Below are 14011 nucleotides of genomic sequence, written 5' to 3'. Positions count from 1 at the left end.
CTCCTCCTCCTTCTCCTCTTTTTTTTTTTTTTTGGAATTTACTAAATCCATATCAGCTTTAGAACTAAAAACTGAAAAGATCTATTTATTTATTCATAATCCCTATACATTCTCTATCTCTGACTTTTCTTTTCTTTTTTTATGCCAGTGATAATAAATTAAATGATAGACACCGTAATGAAGGAATTCCTTAGTGGTAGTTGTCGTTTTTCACATTGTTCTTATGAATGCTTTGGAAACGGCCACTTTAATGATCATCAAACACAAACGATTTGATTTCTCCCACATTTTTTTATCCCTCTTTTCATCAGAAGTACTCTGATCTGTAAGAGGTGAGGAGAATCAACCCTTAAAGTAAAGTCGAGATCCATTATTCCAAGAATTATCATGAGGTTTTCTTTCCAAGACTTGAAGTGTGTGCTATTCAGCATATGAATATTATTGATGTTGGTAGTAATATTTGTAAGATCATTCACAACTGAACAGAAAACATGAAATAATTAAAACAAACTTATATAGACCAAAATAATGATAAATTCAAATAATGGTAATCTCATTTCAAGATATCGATATTCCATTAATATTTTATCTTTGGACGAAAATATTAACTTCTAAATGATATCTTGGTGCAGTAATAAATACTGACAATAATAACATGTCAAAAGATAAATTTTCCTTTGGACCAGTTTATAATTCACATGTAAAAATTTGAATAATCATCACGTGTTTATTATCACAAATATATATGCAATTTTGTTAAATATTGACTTTCCTTTGAACCGATCAATATTCACAAAATTACAAGTACCCAACTAGTTATATTCTAAAATAAATTAATTTTCACAATAGAGGTCACTTTGATGATATATTGTTTCAATTAATTTATTCCAAAACATATATAATCATACCAATATTCAAATTTAAAATTACACAAATTATACATGACCAAAGTCAACTTGGGTCAACCCTGATCAAAACGTGGTTAACCCAGTCAATTCTAGTCAAACTAATCAATTCTGATTAAGCGTGATCAAACTAATCAATTCTGATCAAACATGGTCAAACTAATCAAATATGGTCAAATTAGTCAAATGGATCAAAACTTATTGGACTTAAAGTCCATATCCATAATTTGATCCAAATGTATCATTCAAACCCAAAATATCTTGAAATCCATAAATGCCTTAAAATACTATGTATTTAGTGGGCCAATCTTATAGACTTTGTAAACCTTAAATATCTTGTTTAACTTTATTAGGGTTCACTCAAACTAGAAAAACCCTAATTTTCTTAACTCAAATATAAGCATATTGGCTCTTAAACAAGAAAACAAGTCAAAGAATTCAAGTTAGTAGTTCTAATTTTATAACCGAAGGCATACCCATAGCTGGATTCAAGTGATATAAACAAATTAAACAATTAACTATGACAAGTAAACTTGATTCTTAGTTTCAATCAACTAAGACGTAAAAGTGAACTAGTCACAGTTTCAATCAAAGCAGAATGCTTGAGATGTGAAAGTGAACAATCGGCCAACTAAAATAGCATAGTAAAACAGTGGATCAGCCAACTAAAGTTTGGTTATCATGCGACCCACTGGATTCAATGTAACCAAAACAGTGAATCAATGGCGTGACTTGACCGAAGGCATAAAGATTATATTTGAACAACAATTCATGCCATCAGCAACCGAGACTTCCAAACAAAACCCGAAAGCCGAAACATGAAACACGAAAACACGAAAGTCGAAACATACAATTATCCATAATCCCATTTATAGATAACTTTTTTGTTATCTTTTGGATTCTTATTCAACCCATCATAGAAATATGAATAATCTTTAAGTTTCTACATATTAAAGGCTCACATGCTATTAGACACATTAAAACCTAAACTATAATTGATCACTTTGATTAGACTAAACCTTATTTGATAATTTGTAATACATAATTATTCACATATAAATCTAACGTTGGATTAAGGATCTAACATGTAACTAATATACAAGATCGATCATAGCATGATAACCATATTCCGACAAAGAAAAGACTAAAATATTAGAACATAATTTATAATCTTTATCACCTGCTGAATTATATCTTAGTTATTGAAAGAAATAGTCACATGGACTAGCTATTTCCATATATAAAACATTGATCTCTCTTTCTTCTTTTAAGAACATTCTACAAACATTTTTTTTGATTAATTTTCTATACACTGACAGTATATACACTTTTACTATTAGATGCATGATATATAATCTGAATTTGAATTTAAAACTCAAATTTTACATATGCATCGTATATCCAACCGTGAGAGTGTATACACCGTCAGTATATATAAGATTTACTCTTTTTTTTCTATTAACAACTTCTTATATATATATATATATATATATATATATATATATATACTAGCATGGGTCTGGCCGTGCCAAGCACCGGCCTGCCCAGTAATATCAATAACTAAATTGTGGGCCAAAAAATTTTTGCTGTCTATTTAACTCTTTTGTTGTTTGTGTCTGCTGTAATAATGAGGATAATTTGCTCAAACTTCATAATGTATTTGTCAGTTCAAAGGGTAAATCATATGCAAATCACAACCATAGATTACATAAACCAAGCCATTCATGTTTTAGCAGGACATGTACTTCAGTGCTAGCCACTACATAGTAGCAGCTCTAAGTAAGATTCATTGCTTACGGAAGTGTTGCATTGCTAACTAAACTATTAATAGTTATATTGGGATCTATTATTTCTTGAGTGAAAAGAATAATGGATCGTAACATAATTCAAAAAGATTTTCTAAGCAATGGAGGCAGTCATTCAGCTAGTTAACAAAAGACTTAACAAAAGTACAAAATTAGGCAATTTCAGACCTGCTTAGCTTTAACTTTCTTTGCTGGACTATCTTGGATATTGCTAGGTGGAGTGTTCTATTGAGCTGTTTCTTTAGTAGACTGCTGAGTAGTCTCTGTTGGATGTTTGCATGGTGTTTTTGCTGGTAAATTTTCATTCCGAGATGGACTTTCTAGAAAGCCATGGCTTCTTTTCACTCTTCTGCTTGTACATATACAAGCAAATTCTTGATTTCTTCCTTGTTCAAAGTACACCTGAATGATTATAGTCAGAATACAGATAGAGAAATCACCATGGGAGTGCATTAATATTTTATAGTCAAAAGTAAAAAGAAGATTAAATTTACCATTGCCTCAAAAAGAGTTCACCTGGCAGTAGAGGATTTATTAAAATATCAGACGACTATCTTGTAGTGAATGACAAAACTGCAGAAATCATGAAAATTTTTAGTAAGACAGAACTACAGAAATCATGAAAATTTTTAGTAAGAGAATATATGAAGCATTTAGAAGTCTATTAGTAAACAATTATAATGCATAGAGAAAGTTTTACTATTGAATGTAGTTACTTTGACGTGCATAACTATGATTAGGGGGCAGTGTTAATCATGTTTGCTATTTTGCTTCCTTCATCATGTTCAAATTCATTGTACAAAGTGATAAGCATGAGTCTTTTCCTATCAGGTATAGAAAAGAATTGTAAGTGTTATCCTTGATCTAAAAGATAGATATAACCTAATCCAAAAAACTACCATCTCACTTATTCTTTCAGGCATAAAATCATACACATAACAGTACTTAAATTTAATGCAATAAGACAAACCTTGTTAAATCACTTTGAAACTTAAATCTTTACCTTGATGCAGACAAATCTAAAAATTAGAAAAAATATAAATCATTGATGGTGATTTATAAGAACAACAGGGGCGCCTTTTTGACAAAAGGGAAAATGATTCCAAGTAAAAAAATATAACTACTAGTAGACGGAGGGAAGAGAACAATTGTACCTATGCTTTCTCTATTCTCTTCAATATTGGCAAAACTGAGAAAATGGCATAAGAAGGCTTTGTTGTTTCCTTTTTGTGTAAATGGTGGGTTTTGGAAGCTATACCATACATGATTAAAAAATTCTTTTATAAAAGCAAACATCATTTCAGGAAAGAGAAGAATTTCACTGTTGAATTCAAACCTAGTACAAAAATGATTGATAAATTGGTACAACATTCATCCCTAAAGTGAGCAGATTTTTGGGGAAAAAGAAAATTTTACGTGCATATGGAAGATTTTTATGGCTGCAATCGAAGGAAGTACAATTAGTTGTTGAGGTAATTGGTAGAAAAGTAAGGATTTTGCAGGTTGATAGTCAGCTATGTCAGCGAAAGAAAGAGGAGGACCGAGAAAGCTTTCGGGTCTTGACTCTTGAACCTAAAGAATGACTAAAAATGTTTAAGACAAAAATTCATTAGGGTTAAGTGTTAGACTAACCTCTTGCAAATTTTGATGTTTCACTAATTGACCGGCCTAATATGACTTGCACTAATTAGACTCACTCCATTATCTAGTTAATCAGAAAAGAGCCCATGTGATGAATGGAGCCCACAAATAGTATACAACTATTTGCATTTGATCACAAAATTATAAAGGAATAATTTCAAATGTACAAAAATGACCCTGAATAGTTAGCAACTATTTTGATGGGTAGCTTTCATGGAAGGACCCAACTGACCTTTGCCACCAATAAAAATACAAACAAAAGAAAGAAAGAAAAATAATTAAGCTGTTATTACCAATTAGCCCCAAATAGTATGGAACTATTGATACTTACAATTTGGATACCAAGTCCCAAATAGACATTTCTCACTCCTTAATGACCAAAATAAAGAAATGAAAATTGCTTCCTCCAATAATACCTTAACACTTGGCATTCAATGAGAACTTGAGTTGTTCTCTTATCTAGTAGGTAGATGTCTAATATGATTTACAATAACAGAAAATACATAAAACATATCATAACAAGCAACCTAGATGTTGCAAACACATCATAACAAGCAACCCAGATGGTATACAACATCGACTTATTAATACTAAAGACTTATTAATATTAAAAAGAGAGAGAGAGACGTAACAAGCAACTCTGTACGATTATGGATTTGATGTGTCTCGAGGCATCAAAAGATTGGCAAAGATGATGAGAAGGATAGCACTGAAATAGAGAGACACGGTGATGCCCAGAAATGGGGTCGGAAAGTTCATCGAGACGGCCAGCATGAACGCCGTGAAGGCTAAGAATAGGGCAACATGGTCCATCACAAGAGATGCTACCTGAATGCATCTTCGGATATACATAGACACAATTACACAGAGAAAAGACAGCATGAGAGCCATGCAAAGCCAGTGAAAAATAGTTGGAAGTGGTCTAGGAGTCCGGAGAGCTAGCAGACTAGTACCAGCAGCCGTAAAACAAGCTCCTATGACTGATAATGCCAATTGCATCCTCATGTAAGCATCGGTATTGCTTGGGGGTGGCTGCTGGTCAGTGGGATGTGTTGCATTAGACTGGGTTCCTTGGATAGTTGGCAACTGAGGTGAGGACGGGGACTGTTGTGGACTGCCTGGTCTCCGAGTGAAGGCTTCAAAGAGATGGATGCGCTTGACAAGATTGATGACAAAGATCAAGAAATTCGTCATCGTAGTAATATTTTAGTGCTGATGTTGAAGGAGGGAGGGGTTGAAAGGGAGGGAGGTTGAAGCTGCTTTATATAGGAGGTTTTGAGGAAAAAAAAAGAAAGAAAAGAAAAGAAAGAAAAGAAAAGAAAAAGAAAGGGTAAGAAAGGACGTTTCGACTTTGTGAAAACGGGGACGGGAAAAATAAAGCGGAAACTATTTTTCTCCATCCTTGTTTTTTCTTTTTTTGGTTTTTTTCCCTTTTCGAGTCCCTCCACAACAGCTTCAGAACTGAAGGGATCTTTCATTCCTAGTCCTTTCTGTTTCTCTCCAAATCTTTTATTCTGTTTTTCCCCAACAGCTTCATTTGTTGTTCCTTTCTTTCTTTTCTTTACTTATCTTTTGTCTCTTTTTAATTATAGAGCTGTAAATCCAATGACAGGTTTGAGAATTGAAAAGATTTAATTATCGACAATTAGATACTTAACCATAGCATGTTATCCACATCCAAGAAAAGAAAAGACTAAAATATTACCAGTCGTAAAACATCTAATCACCTGCTAAATAATTACGTAGTTATTTAGAGGAATAATTAGATGGACTAGCTATATCTAGAAATAACACCTTTTATATCTCTCTTTAGCCTTTTACATAAAGTATTTTTTTAATGGATACCCAATGTATGTAACACATTTAAAATTTACCTAACCTACCATATATATACACACATACTAACAATTATTACCCTCTTTTGTATTTATATGCTTTTTCTACTTAATCTTATTTTTCCTCTCTTATATTTATTTATTTTCTATAATTAATTTTACATTTTTAAAAATATGACACTTGAAATATATATTAATAGATACTCATATAGACACCTGTTAGACAAAAGTTATACATAAATATTCTTCGCTTGCATACTCTGACTAATTGACCGCATGGCACTTAACTATACCACAAGATATATGAGTGAGCTCATAAACTGGTAAAGGAAAAAAAAAAAAGAAAAAGAAAAATGAAGGCAGAAACAACCTATTCAATCTTGAGCTTATGCTAGCTTACTAGTCGTTCCATATAAAGTTTCTGTTCATGGCATATTAAATTAATCATATGAAGTCTAATTTATTTCTATAGCATGAGATGATCATTATATTACATGGAGCTCATCCCCGCAAATTGTTGCCAATTCCTACCGTATGAAGTAAAGATATCATATGAAACATTATCCACTTCTGTAGGGCTCTACTTCTTAGACTTCTGGCTATTAATTGATCAATCACTTGTAGCAGCACCATTATTTGCAATATCATCCTATAAATATGTTTTGGGCTTTTCATGTAGTCATTGATAGTAATATTTTGGTGGTAAGGTGCAACGAAGTTTACATTTTCACACTCGAAGAAGAAATGTTGAATTTCTTCTCTCTCTCTCTCTCTTTGAAGAAACATTTGGGATAATTTTGATTCTTCAAACATGTTTCTTGAGAGAGAGAGAGAGAGAGATTCTTTAGACATGAAATGGTCCCAAATGACGCCTATAAATATGTTTAGGACCACACTAATAAACAGGGAAAAGATATTTTTACAAGTTTACCAGAAAAAATGAAAAGTCATCAAAACTGAAAAGATAGCAAAAGATTAAAATTTCACTCCAACGAATACACCACGCATTTTTTTCTTGTCTTTTCTTTTTTGTACTTGTACCCTCTTAATTACATCAAATAAAAGATAAAAAAAAGTTAAAAACGGGGATGGGAACAATAATTATTTTCTATTGCATTCATGTCCTTGCCAGGTTGCAAGTTCCACAAATGAAATCTATAGTCATTGGACAAGAATGTGACGTCATTGCATACTCATATTGAGGTAATATATTTAGGAAGCACTACACTACAATTAAAAGAGACTAATCTTTACAAGTTTAGGAGCCAACAAAATTGAAAAAGAGACTTTACGAGGGGATCACATTTTAGGGTATTGTCACTGATCATGATGATGGATGTGTTTAATAAAAATTTGTGTTGAAAGAATTGCTCCATCCATGATCAAAGTTTAGCATAAAGTCATCGATCATGATTTCTAGATTAGATGCAATCATATTTTAGAGTAAAGTCTTTTTTTTTTTGAATCAGCAACTATTTATTAAGATATGCCTTGTGCAGGAGCAAGAAAACATTAGGAAGAAAATCATCCCACAAGAATTTACAGATAATGTCGTTTTGGCCATTACATATGCAGGTGCATTCCCACTACTCTTGATGTGCACTCCTGATATACCTGATCAATCTTCACCACGCATGCTGTTGTCTTCATGAATAAGATTGCTAACAATGGACAGATCAGTCTTTTATAAAGGGATAATTTCAGAAATCTCCCTTGAGGTTTCTGACAATTTCATTCGACTCCTTTGAGGTTTACATAATTACAGAGACCTCCTTTAATGTGTTAAGAAGACAACAATGCCTTTATTAATTGTCAACTCATTGAAAAACTTTATAAAATATTAAATCTCTCTCATCTATTGTCAACTAATAACTAAAAGTACACTATTTTCCATTTAACTCTCTATTTTCTTTCTCCTACAACTGTTTTTCTTCGAAACTCTTTTATTTATTCTTATTAATCAAATGTGTATAGTCGCCACTAATAAAACCACTATACATACCAAACCACCAATACTTACCTATCTTAGTGTCTTTCTCAATTCTTTCTTTTTCATTATTATTAAATAGTTTCTTTGTGCTCATTTTTGTTTCCAATTTTTGATAGGCATTAGCAAATTGAAATTGTCAAATGACAAATTGAGTGATAATTTCATTATCAAATTAGATAGAGATGAGGGTAGTGGCAGTGGCAAAAATTAAAAAATTAAGGATAGGAAGTGGAATAGGGACTAAATATAGGTTATATTGTTATGAAAAAAAAAATATTCCTGGTATATTTATAGTTGATTGTGTTTCTATTTTTGATTTATAATTATTAATGTTATTCCTATAGAGAGACTTTGGTTGATTTTGAACTCTATTCTAATGAAGTATATTGGATATTGATATTAGTAGTGATGGCTTAAATTATTTTGTATTAAAAAGGTGGCAACCATGGAATTGAAATTTATGGATATTGATGAATATTGTTGTGTATTAAGCAAAATTTGATATTGATATAAGATTGTAGGTAAGGTTTTAGGTATCTGATGCGGAATTTATAGGTGATACAATGGTTTGCATCGAAAATTTTTAGGTAAAAGAGAAATATTAGAACAAAGATAAGCGTTTATTTAGTGGTGATTTAGACGTTGATGAGTAGTTAACTGTGATAACAAGTAAGGATGAATGAATAGAGACTGTAAACCATTTTTTTCATTTTTATTTTTGTTGAGAATTATAACTCAAGGGCATTACAAGATTTTTGAAAAAAAAGTCTAGCATTTTGGGCCTAAAATGTTACTTAAACAATGAAAATAGGGGAGGTAGGTGTAATTTTTAGAACGTGAGAGGAACTTCTTGTAATTCTTAAAAACCTTAGGGGAGAGATGTGAAATTATTCCTTTTATAAATGGTTAGAGATTTAACTGCAATTGGCTTGTCAAAAAGCCAAGCCAAATGCTAATACCTCTCCCTAAAGATGTTTCACACAATAGTAAAACATACAGAAAACTCTCACGTGTAGGGATGGCAAGGGGGCGAATTTTGGGCGGGGGATCCCTCTCCTGTCCTCCATCCCGTTGCCAAAAAATTCCCCCTGCCCCGCCGCGCTTCCCCTGCGGGTGCCCGTGGTTGATAATTTATTTTTTTTCTAGAAGTCTTTAGTCAATAGATCAAAACTAAATTTAAAGAATAAAATAAAATACAGAGATGAAAAAAAGTGAAAAGTGAAAAATGAAACAAGAAAAGTGTTAAAATAAAACACTAAGAAAATTAAGAATCTCAATTAGATTGTATGGATAACATCTGGGAAGAGCGCGTAACATGCTTGTGCCAAATATCAACTAGGAATTTGGTATCTCCAAATCAATGTCCTAACACCTTTGTTTCATAATTTGATTAGCGAGATGTGACGAGGTTTATACTTGCACTCTAATTTTAAACCTAATCTTCTTGTAAACTGCAAGTGCACAGGTCGTGAATTATAGTACAAGGAAATAGGGTCAAATCCCTCGAGAACCACTTTTAAATTACTAAGGCTTAATCGCACTCTCTATTATCTAAACAACGCAATAATCAAGCAAAAGTAAATATCAATAATGTTAAAACATTCAAATATCAATAAACTATAGGGAGTAACTCAAATAACACAAGCGTTCTAGGGAATAAAATCCACTAATCATGCTTAATCATAGAAGAAATAATCAATTAATGCTACTTTTCTTGTCTTGCTAGGGATGCATTCCACTAAACTTATCGGAACTCGCTTCCACCAATGAATCGAAATTAGCTAACACCTAAATTTCCCTACTTTCGTGGTGAGATCTCAAGTCTAGATCAAGCACAACAAATATCATACAAATCCACCTAAGTGCATCACTACTTTCATGTATCTACTCAAGTTCCACTCATTCATTTTCTATCATTGTCAACTACTTTCATAGATTAACAACAACTAATATGACTTGCAAATGATGATCAAACACTTACAAGTGTTAAAGCATGGACAAGTGAACTAGCAAGTACAAGATATAGCAATAATCAACTAGATCTAACCATAATCAAAGCATAACTAGCTTCATCTACCCCTAAAACAAGAAGATCTAGTTACACATGGTTAATTTCACAATAAAACTTATCACTTCTATGGAACCAAACATTTTTAAAGCAAATAAAGAGAAAAGGGAGGAAGGGTTGCTCATTCAAATGAAGAAACAAGATCTCCAAACTTCATCAACTTCATACCCATCCAAATATTTGATTGCATCAAGTGTTCTTCAAGTTCTCCAAGAAAACTAGACTAAAAGCTAAGAACTAGAGAGAAAACCCTATTTTTTTCTTCTAACTTTTCTCTCACTCTTTTTTTTCTTCCTAGTTTTTTTTACTTATATTCCTTGATTCCTTCTCTTTTTCTTTCCAATAAACCCTTCATTGAAATCTCCAATATTCCTTCTTCAAGTGTACAAGATGCTCTGCCAGCTTTCTAGTCGAAATTCTTTGTGAGACAAAGGTCAAAAAACAAGTGTGAAATATGTACAAGTTGTTCTACAAATTGCAGAAGAGAGAGAACGATCCGAGCTCTGAGATCCGAGGGGTACCAAACTGATTCGAGCTCGGATGTAGGGTTTCTTCAAATTTTCACATATTTTGCATGCAAGATTCGAGGCCTCTGTCGAAGGGATCTGAGCTCGGATCATAGCCTCGGATAACACCTCTGATTACAGAAATTTATCCAAGGTCGAATCCCTGCTTTTCTGCTCCAATTCGAGGTCGGATCCAACTCCCCTGTTTCCAGCTTCAATTTCCTTCCTTTGTCGCGCAACTTTCTCTTCTGGTCTCACTTATGCGTTATCCTCTAAGATATACATTGCATCTTCTTCAACTCAAGCAAGTGTTTCATGTATCTATAACCTATAAACACCACAATTTATGCATTAATCTACTCATTTCGCACACTTAATTCATTAAATGACACTTGAAGAGATTTTCACCAAAAAGGACTAAAATTTGGCTATGGTCCCTTAAAAACACGCCAAAAACTTGCTTGTAACCCTATAAAACACTTTTGAAATATTCACTTATCAAGATGCTCGTAAAGAAGTTGGAGTCTAGGGATTTTGTGCCTTCCAGGTAGGGGGATTCTAGGCTTCTTAATGAGGCAAGGAAGGTTTTTGATAAAATGTTAGTGAAGGATGTTGTTAGTGAAAATTAAGTTTAGTTGCCAAATATTCTAAAATTATTATTATTAGATTATATAATATATTACATTTATTTATATTAATAAATTGAAGTGGGGAATGAGGCAGGGGTATCATCCCTCGCCGAATTTAAAATAGGGGAAAAAAATTCCCCGGTCCCCGTCCTATCCCATCCTACCCAGCGGGAAGAACACCCGCTCCGGTTGTCATCCCTACTCACGTGGACCTAATTTAAAAAAAAGGAGAAATAGAAAATAAATTATATCCTACTTTGTGTCACTTCTATTTTGATATCAACAAATATGTGTCCTTATCTTATCTAAACAAAGATATTAGAGGATGAGCGACATACTAACATCATATACTTTTGATTAAAAAAGATTAGACGTATTTACATACATACATAAAAGAGACTAATCTTTACAAGTTTAGAAGCAATTCTTTGTGCCTTAGCCTTAAGGCTCATAAAACGATCTTCCTCCATCCTATGTCAGCTACCAAATTGATACAATTGTGTCCTGTTCTATATTCTGATTGGACATAATTGCAATTCCAATTCTTATAGAGACCCTTAACAGAGATTGGATTGAAAAAAAAATATTGGCAAAGAAAGGAAAGCAAAGGACAACGAATAGTTACATCTTTCATTGCAGAGTAAGTTTTGATGGGTAATAGAGTTACAGTGATAAACACACTTAAACAGAAAATCATGTTGCCATCCAACCCATCCCTGAATTCAAGTGTATGACCACTTTTTACTTTGTAACATGAAACATATATTCCTACGTTGATTCTCCCTTTAATGGAGGTAACATTTATTCGTTGTAATTAGCTCCATTACCGTAGTCTGAATCCGTGCCCTGTATTGTCGAGCTTCTAATACACCAATCAAGCATAGCATGGCATGGTATGAAAAGATTCGGGATCAGATAAAAGATAGAAAAGAAATAATAAAAACAAAAAAGGCAATCATTATTCCACCTCTGTAAGGGCTCCAGTCTTGATTCTTCTCCAATTCTGGCTATTATTAATTCATCAATCACTTGTAAGAGGACTAGTACATTTAATATCATCGTATAAATAAATATGTTTTGGGTTTTTTTTATTTTTATTTTTATGTTGTCATTGATTTAGGACAACATTTAATTTGTTTCCTTACCATTGTTTCAAGTACAAGGAATAGAATTTATGGTCTAGTTTTCGTATGAAATTACCCGTTATTTACCATTATTTTCTATTCCATTCACGTCCTTGCCAGGTTGCAAGTTCCACAACTGAAATCTATAGTCATTACATAGTCTTATTGAGATAATATTAATATATTTAGGAAGCACTACACTACAATTAAGAGACTAATCTTTCACAAGTTTAGTAGCAAACAAAATGAAAGAAGTCAACAAGATTGAAAAATTGGCTGATCCACGCAGTAGTGGACTGGGAAATCTTGATCACATGACGCGTGATGTACGGTACCGTACTTGAGGGCTCTTTCCATATAATGCCGTACTGAAATACCGCACCATATATTGCACAGATTTCAATGTGTTGTGTTTTCTAAGGACATGCTCTCTGTGCGTGTGTCTCATTAGTCATAGCCCCATTTTCTATGCATAACACATTTTCCACGTGGGTGAAGACATTTACGCTTACAAGGTTCCGGCCACTTTCTACGTCATGATGTCTCATTTATTTAATAGTACAAAATACTTTCGTCAAAGAGAGGAAGTCAAAACCGGTTTATCAAGGGTGGTGATTTTTGGCCCTTCACATATCTAGGATGTATCATTTTTCATCTCTATTCTCATTTCTGGCCACATTATCACGTTTAATTCTAGTTTTGAACTAAACTGAACCAAAGCTAAAAAAAAAAAAAAAAAAAAAAAAATTCATTCTTAAGCTTCTAAATTCATTCTCCAAATTTTAGAGTATTATTGTAAAATTGGAAATTTCCAAGATCAGTTGTTTTTTTTCTTTATAAGATGAATGTAAGATTCAATGTTTAAAATTTTATTTGAGGTGTTTTCATGGTCCAACCAAGATTTGTTTTGTTCATAATATCATTTTATGAATGAATTTTTAGATCTTCATAAATTATATTCTATCTTTTAATGTTGTCAAAATCATGTAGCACTTTATTTGATCATATGAGTAGAATCATGAAAAGAAATTATAAAAATATTATTTGAAACTAAATTGCTGTAGTAAACTACCTTATTTTAAGTGCTACATGATTTAGACCAAAAAAAATAATTTACAAAACTCTAGAAATTCGCTCATAATACATTATTACTAAGAAAACATTTCGTTTGGACCCTCAAAACACCACAAATAAAATTTTAAATACTAAATCTAGCATTCAACATTTACTTAGTTTGAATATCTTCAAAAGAATAAAATGAGTTTGAAAGAATGGCTTTTTTTCTTTTCTTTTCCCTTTTTGAGCTTTGGTTCAAATTAGTTCACAATTAGAATTAAAAGTGAAAATATAGCTAAAAATGAGAATTGGGATGAAAATGGTGCATTTTGGATACGTGAAGGGCCAAAAGAACACCATTGTAAAAGTAAGGGACTAAAAAAGGTGAAACCTCATACTCAAATTTTTTTGACTAAAAATTGTCCATTCTAATTAACCTTATAATTGGTTAC

Source organism: Coffea eugenioides, chromosome 4 (genome assembly GCF_003713205.1).
Source record: "Coffea eugenioides isolate CCC68of chromosome 4, Ceug_1.0, whole genome shotgun sequence".
Taxonomy (NCBI): Eukaryota; Viridiplantae; Streptophyta; class Magnoliopsida; order Gentianales; family Rubiaceae; genus Coffea; species Coffea eugenioides.
Note: the sequence above shows the minus strand (reverse complement) of the source record.